The 12,049-nt window shown below is 37.5% G+C and overlaps 1 long non-coding RNA gene across 1 annotated transcript in view; it reads left to right on the top strand.

The window, feature by feature from the left end:
* Nucleotides 1-12,049, top strand: part of LOC128317085 (uncharacterized) — a 53,757-nt gene that overhangs the window by 10,345 nt on the left and 31,363 nt on the right. The window contains exon 2 of the long non-coding RNA XR_008300570.1: nt 359-483. This is a non-coding gene — a long non-coding RNA (uncharacterized LOC128317085). The remainder of the gene's footprint in view (nt 1-358; nt 484-12,049) is intronic.

The raw sequence follows: 12,049 nt of genomic DNA, 5'->3' as shown, positions 1-12,049 counted from the left end.
ACAATTTTCATAATTTTGCCTCTGTACACCACCACAATGGATTTGAAATGAAGCAATCAAGATGTGATTGAACTGTAGACTTCCAGCTTTAATTCAAGGGGTTTAACAAAAATATTGCATTAAGCGTTTAGGAATTACAGCCATTTTTTTACAGAGTCTCTCCATTCTCACATTTTCTCCATTTTTTTATTTGCTTGAAAATCATTGTGTCATTTTCCAAATATTTATGGACCTTACTGTATATATGAATGTGTGACTGTATTTCATCAAGACACATTAATCATAAACCTAAACCACCTTTATTTAATAAGTACTAAAAATGTATTTATTTGTTTTGTCTATCTATCTATCTATCTAGAAAAATGACAGTATCCCTGGTTTGATCCTGAGCTCAGGTTACAGTCTGTGTGGAGTTTCACATGTTCTCCTTGTGTCAGTATGGATTTCCTCTTGGTTCTTCGTTTTCCTCCCCAAAACATGCAGGTAGGTGGCCTGGCTACTCTAAATTGCCTGTAGGTGTGAATGTAGGTGTAAATGTGTGTGCATGGTGTACTGCGATGGACTGCTGTCCCATCCAGGGTGTATTCCGACCTCGCAATGAGTGTTCCTACGGTAGGCTCTAGAGCCACTGACACCCTGACTGGGAAAAAGAGCTTACTAAAGATGAACCAATGAATGATTTGTATAATTTGTATATTGACCTATTTAGAGTTTGGTGTGAGCTGGACCTTTAGACAGCAATGGGTTAAACACAAGCAGTTATATAGCATTATGTCTACACACACACACACACACACACACACACACACACACAATGCTCTCATTGGCTTACTCCACCCATTCTTGCATGCATGTGTGTGTGGGAACCTGGACTCAAAGGATATGAGAATACAGGTCGGCCTCGGTGTGGAGCGGTCTGTAGCGCTCTGAGAATGTTTATGCTTCAGAATGTGTGTGCGTTTGTGCACACACACACACACACACTCATTCAGGCCACCTTTGTCAAATTTCTCCCTTCCTCTCTCTCAGGGGAGATGGTTGTCGATCTCTCCTACCCTGACTTCATCTGGTCAGGCTGTTGCCATGGTTACTGGCCAGATGTTAGCCTCTGATTAGCCGAGACTGCCAAATAAAATCAGAGTGGTGATAAAGATCAGGAGGCATCAGGGAGAGAGGCGAGATGTGGCAAAGACACACACATACACACATACACACACACACACACACACACACACACGAATGCACGCTCACAGTTATAGAAAAACACAAACAGACCTCCAACATATTGGCACTTAATGACACACTAGTACACTTTTTACACAAAAGCAGCCCCAGTGCACAGTAAACTGGTCAACATGGTGAGGTAAAAATATATACTCCAATCTAAATAGACAGTTTTAGCTGGAGCACATTTCCTGCAGAAGACAGACACGTCTATTTTCATGCCGCACACAATGGTGACGTGCCCACCGCCCATATATGAGTATAAGAATTCATTCAAAATATTCACTTTCTCTATTTGTAGGTAAATGACGTACCCAAGGTGCTCATTGTTTTAATCACATACACACACAACTTTCTTGTCATACTGTTACAAACAAAACCATGCAACAATTCCCAGGAGAGGAGCGCATGTTAGACTGAGCTAAACCTTAGAAAAGATGATTGTGTTCTCCTAATGATCCACTGCTTACAGTGAAATAACCCAGTTCAAAATTGATTCTGAGCATCGTTACACCTACTATATCAATTTTCGATGTTTATGTCCTGCCAGAGTGGCATTCTGGGAAAAGGAAGGTACCGGAGTTAGGACAGTAGTTAGAACATATGGGATGAAGGAGCATTTGAGTTTCACAAGATGACAACAAAAATGAAAAACCTCATTATTAAAACCTCCATCTTCTTGTTTCTTGGCTGATGACATTAAATTCTTCTCTAATATGTCCTAGAACATCTCTACATTCATGATTCCTTCAATGATGTTTAAAGCATAGGTATTGTTTACAAAAAAGCAGCCCCATATAATGATGCTCCCATGTTTGCACGTCTCTGTAAGTATGGTGTACTTGGGGATCATACACACAACCCTTCATGACAAGCTGAATTATTGTTAAAAAAATCTATTTTTGTTTTGTCAGGCAGAGTATAATGTTCCAGAACAATTCTGAATAATTGTCTAAATGCTGCTTTCATATCGTCCTGCAACTCTATTCGAGTGACTGCTGGCTTCGAATAATCTTGTGTAATCTTCTCTGGGGACGATTCGTTGTAGTTCCATGAACCTTCCACGTGATTACAATAGAAACTGTAATGACTTAAGGGCTGCTCTAGATTTGCTTCTTCGCCTTCACCATGATGGTATTTTCTTACGTTGTTACATTTGATCTATTACAATTGTGGCACTAAAATGTTAAATACGTAGGCCTAATGTTTCTGAGCCCTTGAAAGGATCAGTGGATTTATGACACACATCCTAAGTGTAGTGATTAGTATATTTATATACAAACAGAAGATCAAATCTGCAGAAAGTGAAGCCGCAAACCTGATTTCCGAACGTTACTAAGTGTTAGAGATGGGATGGATATGCTAGTGGCAGTACCTGCCCTCTGTCCAGAGTGTTCATTGATGGCTGGGTGTTTCCTGTTCGCTGAAATTGCATTACATCATTAAATCATTTAAAACAAGTCTATGTTAAAGTACCTCCACTGATAACAACTTCCATCTCCACTCAATAAGAGAGAGAGAAACAATGAGAGAGAGAGAGAGAGAGAGAGAGAGAGGAAGAGATGGAAACAGATATAGTTGTAGAGAGAGAGAGAAAGAGGGAGAGAGAGCTGGGGGCTACACCATGAGCTTCTCCATTTTCTAATAAACTCCAGCAATCGGATCATTTGTGCTTTAAATGGGGGACTTGATGGCAACAGCCTGCATTAGCCACTGGTGCTTTCCAAATCCGATTAGCCACAGACAGTGACAGTTTCCAGCCAAAGCAGCAGGTATCACACACACGCACACACACACACATATACACACACGAGTGTATTCACTGACAAGCCCCAGAGGCAACCTCATTCTCTGTCTCTCGTTCTATGTCCATTTCTCTCTCATACACACACACACACAGATGCGCCCACACACGTCGCACACACGCTCAGAGGACCTCTTGCTGGTGTTTGTGGCACTAATTGAATTGTCTGAAGCAGATGTCATTATTGCTGAGCATTTAAGCACTTGATGGTTCCAAGTTGTTTGACAGTAATTTAGGCTTATTAGCAGCTTTGCTAAAAGGCAAAGGCCACAATATTGCTGTGTGGGGGTGTGTTAGCTAGAGTGTGTGAAGAGGAAAGTCCACCCTGAAACACATTAAATATGTTCACGTTTAAATGTTTGTGATGTATTTAGTGATACTGTTGCTAATTTGTTGGTTGGTCCTGTGTTTTTTTTTTAATTTATTTATTTTTTTTATTTCTGTGAGAAGTTAGCAATTGCCTTTAGAAGAGACAAAATTTCAACGATCTCAAACATAAAAGATATTGATAAGGTTTTGCTCCTAAAAACAAAAGAGCAACAGCTTCTTTTCTCACTCTGTTTTCTACCAATGTTCAATGTCATATTAATGAGAAATCCAGAGTAGATATAGTGGAGACATTGAAGCAAACATTGGACTCTGTGTCCCAGAATGCAATGCAGCTATACGGCGCAGTTACGACAGAGATTCAGCTCGGCTAGTTAACAACCTACAAGATGACAAGCGTGATGGCATTGATGGTAGCGTTGACATGAAATTTGGAGCTTTGGAAACTTATTTGATTGGGCCAAGCAGGATTATGGGTAATATAGGGAACTTAACCAGTGTGAAAATAGACCAATATCGATAAAATATGTTTAAATTAAAACTCAGAATTTTACTACAAAGTAAATCTTGAATGCGATTGAAGATCATATGAAAATTATAAAGACTAATCTGCAAGCGGATCATTAAACATATAGCATAAACATACTGTTATAGTATTCATCAGGGTCTCTTTATAAGTCTCAGAGCGATGGCCAAGTCTGAGCACACACCTGTTCTCTCGTCGAGAGAAACCATTAGCGTGAAGGGACGAGCATGCAACGAGGGGTAATGCTAACCTCAAGCCCTTATCGCACACAAACAGGAGGAGCCCGATTGCACTCAGCACATTCAAATAGGCCTGGAAATCGAATCAGGGCACCTGTAAAAGCCTGTAACACCACCCAGATAGACAGAGAGACAGAGAGAGAGCAAGCCCGCGAGAGTGTCTCTGGTTACAAGTTAGCCGTCTAACAAAAATTAGTCCTCTCTCGCACTGCTTGAGAGATCGGGCAAGCTGATAAGGTGGAGTTGTGGAGCAGGATATCATTAAGTGTGTATACACGAGTGAGAATGTGGAATAGTCATCAAGAGTGCGTGAAAGGCTAGGTCAGAAATGGAATGGCCAACTTTGCATGAGTGTATATGAAAGACAATGGAGCATACACTCCTGGGCAAAAAAATGGGCCTGAAATGGCAAAATATTAAGCTTTTAAAGGTGTTAACTACAAATCATTGAACAGAAAATTAGCAAGAATTAAACAAATGCACTCCTGAGACCTCCTGTGCAGCAATTTGCTCGTGACCTGTTTGGGGAAAATCTAGAAACGGGGAAATTCACTTAAATTAAAATTTCAACTAAAATTTGATGTAAAATTCAAACACACACATGTCAGGGTGTACAAAATAATACAAAAATATCTTCTGGGATTTTTTTTTTTTTTAAAAAGGTTAGTCATTATTTGGTTATCTGCCACTCTTGATGTAGCTCATCAAAGGTCTAATAACAAGCTCATAAATGGAACCAGGATTGATGGAGCAGAGAGAGATCTACAGTATTTGTTTAATTCTTGTTAATTCCTGACCAATGATTTGTTATTAAGACCATTAAAAGCTAAATATTTTGCCATTTTGGGCTTGGTCCATTTGTTTTGTCCAGGAGTGTATCTTGACTGTATAGCATTATACTATAGCACTACTGAATTCACAAAGCTGATTGGTCAAAAGGTGCTGATTCATTTTCTATAACAGCAACAAGGCAAATCACAGGTTTATATTAATTTATATATTTTTTATATATTTATATTATAAATATAATATAATATATTATATTAATGCACTTGATTTTTATTATTTTTTTGCAACAGTCAGAGGTAAAACTGTAACTTGAAGTGCTTTGTGCTTTTTTCAGTACTATGACAAGCTGTTTTTTTTTTTTGTCTTTTTTTCTTTCTGTTGAAGTTAATAAGAGGGGTTGATGAGGGAACCACTGTTTGTAGCAGCAATAACATACTGTGTACATACAGGTTATACTGTATATAATTTGTTTTGTGGACATTCCACATCATTAGACGTAACTATAAACAGACAAAAAGTACAACATTTTGTTTTGTAATAAATAAAAACTGTAATTGTTGCCTAATGGCTGTGTTATAAGAGAAATAAAACCCTACAAGGAAAATGTAACTACAAATATACACAATACATGAACACGCAACTGTAACTGGGAAAAAACACACGATTACAATCGGCAAGACTTCGCAACTAGACAAAGGAACATGAGGATATACGCAGACAAACTAATCAAGGGCACAAATAAGAACAGGTGTACACGTTTGGGAATTAAACCAGTGGCAAGACAGGGGCAGAGACAAGACCAAAGCCTAAACAAAAGCACATGTCACAATAAAAGTACATGGAGATTTGTGACACTGAGATGATGTGGAGCGTCTGTCATACATGTACAAGTTCATGTGAATGAACCGTTACTATAGAAACGATAACATATTAGAACGAGTGCATTAAAACACATAACGGGATTATGAAGGTGTCATGTAGCCCTACGAACACACATTACTGAAAATCTGTGCAACTGATGATTGGCCATGGGGTAGTCATCTATGCATGTGTGTGAGTTTGTGTGTTTATCTAACATGCAATAGACATCCATTGTGGAATCACATGTACACTCTTTCTTAAAAGCGAGTTCTCCACTTACATTAAAATAACTCACTCTCTTTCTCTCTCTCTCTCTCTCTCTCTCTCTCTGGAGTATAAATATCTCCATCTTTTGATCTTGCATGTGAATGTGTACTGTTCATTAGCATATGTCAGATGCAGTGCGGCTCAGTAATCTGTTGAGGGAAAGTGAGGATGGCAGGAAAGAAAAGAGAGAGGATAGGAAAAGTGGAGAAATGTGGACGAGATTAACACTGACCCTTTGAATCTTCCCTTTCGCTACGCTGTGTATTAAACCATAGTGAAAAAAAAGGTCTCACGTAAACCTCACTTAGATTATCTTCATAAGTGCTCAACACACACACACACGCACACACACACACGCACACACACGCACACACACACGCACACACACACACGCACACACACGCACACACACACACGCACACACACGCACACACAAGTGTGTGTCCATTTTGTTTGTCGTTCACCTGAAAGTGTCCTGATCTGTCTTGAGTTCAATCTCACTGATTATTTCTCATCACTCATGAGATGAGAGGAAGTATGTATTGTTGTTCTGCATGTGTATCTGTGTGTGTGTGTGTGTGTCTGTCTCTTAAGCCTCGGGGCGATTATTCTGTCAGGAGGGTGTCTTTGCTACAGTCCCTCCTGCCAAAAGCCAACTCTAAATCCATGCTGATCGGCCCATGGAGGAGATATTACCATTCTCACACACTCCAGAATCTTAACATGGTGTAGTTGAGGATCTCTCTCTCTTTACATACACACACACGCACGCACACACACACACGCGCACACACAACCCATAAGCCTGTGAGAATAAGACTCGACGCTCAGTCATGCCTGTTCACTGTGATCACTGTGATTTTAAAATGCTGTCCAACACTGCTGTGTGTGTGTGTGTGTGTGTGTTACCATTGAGACTTACACTAAGCATTTTACTGTCTTAAATATTTGACATACTGTGGCAATCCAGCTCAAAATGATCTCCCAAGCATGCAAGAAATGGGCATCAGGATTGACTGATAATCACAGAAATAAGAATTAATCTTTAAGACACAAAATTGGATACCAGTTTTAGTTCCCCCCCAGAATGTAGAACACGTCAAAAAACAGCAAGGTTGAGAAGATGGATAGCTGTGTGATCTGTAATCTCCAAGAGATCAGAAGTAATAAATTGAATAATAACTTTTTGTGTGCATCACAGTGCGTCACAGGACAGTGTAACACACACGGAGGAAAGCGCTATCCACCCTCTTCCGCATACATGAGCTCATAGATGCGCACTATTGGCCAGTGTCACTGTGATTGACAGCAGTCCCTGATTTTTTTTTTCTCTTGGCCACAGATGGCTGTGGCTTTAGCAGAATTCGAACTTGTGATTTCCCAATGATAGAGTGAACATTTCTGTTGCACTAAAAGGTAAATTATTAGAAATACTTAAATGCTTTAAATTCATTTAACTATGTGGCTAAAACTCAGTTTCCCGGATTAAATGAACAATTATTTTGCAACTGCTTACAAAACAAGTAATGTTTACTAAACTGACCGGACTCACAAGTAAACACGTGCCAACCAGAAGAGGACCATGAGGGTGCTACAGTGCTGCACGTCATTTAATACATTTTTCTATTTCCTATTATTAATAATATTCTGTTATTAGCAAGAATAGTTAAAGTTAGCTTCACCTAATTTATTCAAGCATTGTTGCATGAAGCACATAAGTAAAACTGACCTGAAAGAAAGGAACAACAAAGGTTTGATTTACATTTGTGCAATATTTAAGAATTTAAATCAAGTACATTTTACTTGAAATTACATGAAGTTTACTTAAAAAAAAAACAAAAACAAATGCTATTTGTTCCTGAAAGTAATTTTTCCCAGTCTATATGGTTTGTTCATGTTGCCGAATACAATATATTGATAATGTTTTTTTGTTAATATTACCGATGGTACATTAATGATGAAGTATATGGTTTGTAACTACTGCATTAAATAATTTCATTTAAGGCAGGCTGGTATGTAAAGCATATAAAGCAGTACCATTTTCTAATGTGATGACGTCATTCCCAATCCAACAATCCCTGCGTCGAGTCTGGTGCTCTTAAGGATATCCTAAATGTGTAACAGAGAGAGAGAGAGAGAGAGAGAGAGAGACCCACAAATGCGCACACACACACAAGCTAAAATATGTCTATGGATGTAACAAGTGGCACTTTAAAGCTCTTAAATTGAGAAGTGACCAAAGTCACAACCTCTGATTTTGTCTAATTATTGTGTAAAATTCAAATTTCTGATTTGGAGTTTAAAAGTTTCCATAACCCAGGGGGAATGCAAGTTAAATGAAGTTAAGAGAAAAAGATGAAAGCAAAGTGCTGTCATTATAGAAGATCACTTGCAGCATTAAGGCACTGACAAATGCCAATATGTATTCTATCTGTTCACTGACTACTCTGGCATCATTTGAAAATGGTTGGTTATGATTACAAAATGTAGTATTCAAAGTTCTCATTAAGCAGGAAATGGATTCATTGTGATTCATAATGATGTCATATTCATAGAATTAGGTTGGGGTTTCCCATAGCAAAAAGAAAAACATGATAAAGAGGTAAACTGGTAGTGTTTTAACTAATAAAGAAAGAGATAGTGGTCTAACAAATCATTTTAAAACTGTTAAACTGTCTTTGGTGTTCCAAGGTGACACAGCTCTCTAAAGACCTATTCGTGCTAGTTTTACCTCAGTAGGTATAATCCTAAATCTGTGATGTTAATCCAAACAAAATTGTGTGAAAATTAATAATTCTAGAGCACATTAGCTGTGTCCTTTGCCAGAGAGAGAGCTGAAATCCCAAAAGACTTTTCTGAGCGTCCTCTGATAAAACTAATCCAACTCCAATAATAAAAAATTGTGAGTTCTTGATGATACCCAGTCACTCGTTCAGAGTCACTGACATTTCCATTGAACAAACAGTAAGAAACCAAACAAGTAAGAATAAAATATTCCAAAATGGGGGGTGATGCGGCCTGACACTAAGGTGATAACCATCTTATCTCTTACATTATAGCAAACGGAACTACTGTCAAAGCTGCTCTTATAGAAAATTACGCAATACCTTCCGACTAATCAGTATCGACAATATCATGTGGTAAACATCATTACAAAAGGCCTATACCCAATTTTATTCATTTGTATAACCGATTCCATGACATTATATGACTCTAGCCAATCACTGTAGTCTGTTAGCTCATTTATACGGACTGGTGTGATTAGCACTCTACTCCAAGCATGTTCAGCTCTCCATGACATTGTGTAAGTGGCGGAATGGAAAAAAAAAATCTGTTTCCTATTCTGTTGTGAAATGGTGGGATCTAGATAACGGAATGGGGATTGGCAACCACTAAATTGCGAGAAAATTGAGTTAAAAAAAAAATCATTGTCCTCAAGTCGATATGGTTAAAGGTTTCGCTGGTTTAACATACATAATTTAAATCAGGAATGGCCAAGAAAAGCCAGTTGTAGTTTTCTTTAAAATTTTGTTATTACTATTATTATGAAATCAATCAATCCAAAGAAAATCAAGTAATCTTAATATGAATTACTTTTATGCAACATCAGGTTGTAGTGGCTGTAATATCACGATCAATTAACATAGAGAAATCTCTCAACTGTGTATTTCGGTGGTCCTCCATGCATGAAGTGTGACCCCTATGCCACATTTACTACTCATAGCACTAGAGAACTTGTAAAAAAAAAAAAAAAAAGTGGCACAACTTTGTCTTTATGTGTACACGACCCATCACATCTCTCAGTTTATCAGTGTGTGTCAATCAGGAAACGTAGCTCTGTGTCTTAACTCAGCTTTTACTGATGTACATCTCCAACCTTAATTTATCTGGGTTAGCAGAGGAACTCTGATTGCGCAGATGCCTCACAAAGTCAGTGCGAGTTCATAAATTTTTATAGATAGAAACAGATAGCAGCACTACTGCAGTTCCTTATATGGCTTTTTCACACCGTGGGGACGTAGATGAGCCACATCAGGCCAGAATGGCGACGGTTCTGTTTTAGAGAAGTTTTGGCGTGGTTTCGTTACCTGGAAATAACCTTGGATGGACCAAAAGCAAACTCTCGGTAAAATAAAACACATTTCCTGTGAAACACAAGTGGAAGGGCTTTGAACACCACACCCTAATAAGAGGGGAGACTTACATTCAGCCGTTTCTAAGCAAATTTTACATTTGCATATAACAAAACACAAATGGAAACATTCCAAAATAGCATTTATGCTTGTCTGAAGTGGAAAAGGTGACTCACTGACTAAGAGATGCTGTGATAAAATGTGAAGGAAATTAGATTTTTTTTTTTTTTTAGATTAAATAATGATATAGAAAGTGTGTTCCAATCTTTTCGTGGATAGTGGGTTTGGTTGGTGGACTTTTTTTTATGAAGTCTGGTCAAAAATCTGGTTGCACTTTGCTTTGCAGTATGTAACTAGTAATTAATAGGTAAGTACCTAGTAATAAAACGTATGTAAGTACCTATTATCTAATAGCTAAGTATGTGGTAATTATCCAGTATTTAATAGGGGAATTTGTGGTAAATAACTCGTATGTAATAGGTAAGTATTTTCCGAGACGTAACAAATACAACTTTACTGGATATTCAATTACATAGTAATTTAGCAAAACTAATAGTATAATAGTAAGACTGTTAACTTCTAATTTGCATTTAGGGTTGTGATTTTTTATTTTTTTTTATTCTCAAAACCGTACTCTGTAATTCTGAATTCTGTGTTAATATAGGCTTACACCTATACATAAGTCTTACACCTAGCAAGTTCAAAGCAGTGAAATATTGCCATTAATTTATTAAATATGAAAATGAACAGAAAAAAAAAAATATTTCATGTGACGTATTTAATTCAAACATACGAAATTCATATTCAGATCCTTCTGTGAGCTTCCAAGCTCCATAGAACATCCAATAAAGTGCTATTTGGTATATACTGGAAAATACTTATACCACATTACCACAAATTTACCTGTTCAATACCTGCTACTTACTACATTCCTACCTATTAATTACTACTTAGATTAGATTCGATTGAACTTTGTTGAATCTAATTGCTACTTATTTACTAGACTGGAAAATTAAATGCAAAAAAAATATATTTTTTACAAGTCTTCTATAGTTCTTTCTGCATAACTGACATCTGTTATGGTTATATCAGAGGAAAGCAATATATAAGGCAAATCACAGGTTACTTCACAGAGACTTGTATGGGTTTTAAATATGGATTTTAAAAAGGAATTGTTGATATGGTAAAATGTTCCATGAGGAGACATAACATTTCTGGAAGGAGTCTCCAGTTTCGACACTTTCTAACAGTCAAAGGTAAAGCTGCAACTTTGAGTTTTCACAGAAAAGTCTTTGACATAGAACTTTCTGGTTTCTTGGTAACATGACACACTGATTTTTTTTTTTTAACTTAAAAAGAGAAAAAAAGGAGAGGGTGGTGGGGAAAAAACTGTTTATAGCTGTTACAATGTAAGTGATAACAGGAACTTCTACAAATTTAAATGTAACTATAAACGAATAAAAAAAATTCTGATGTGCACAGTGTGGCTTGGAAAAACAAAGTGCAAATCATATTAGCTGAGCTGATTCTGTGTGTGTGTGTGGGGGTGTACAATTATAGTGAAGTGATGGTAGCTTCCTCTGTGTCGCAATGGTAGTGATAACACACTTTTACTGACTTCAGCAAACAAACAGAAAAAGTTCAAGGTATTGTGGCGGTTTGTCAGATTTGCTTAACACTTAAACTGTGGGAAGATGAAGGTGGTGTGTGTCGAATGTAAGAACACCGGCTTCTTAAATGATGATCCATTTTAAAACTGAATTGATTAGGCTTCGTATCACTGTTATATTAGGGCATGTAGCTCTGCAACAACTTGATCAAAGTGTGACATTGACTGTGTGAAGAAAAAGCAGCTAGCTAGTGAGGTTTTAAACATGTC

Source organism: Pangasianodon hypophthalmus, chromosome 20, assembly GCF_027358585.1.
Source record: "Pangasianodon hypophthalmus isolate fPanHyp1 chromosome 20, fPanHyp1.pri, whole genome shotgun sequence".
Lineage (NCBI taxonomy): Eukaryota > Metazoa > Chordata > Actinopteri > Siluriformes > Pangasiidae > Pangasianodon > Pangasianodon hypophthalmus.
This window is presented reverse-complemented; position numbering and strand designations above follow the sequence as displayed.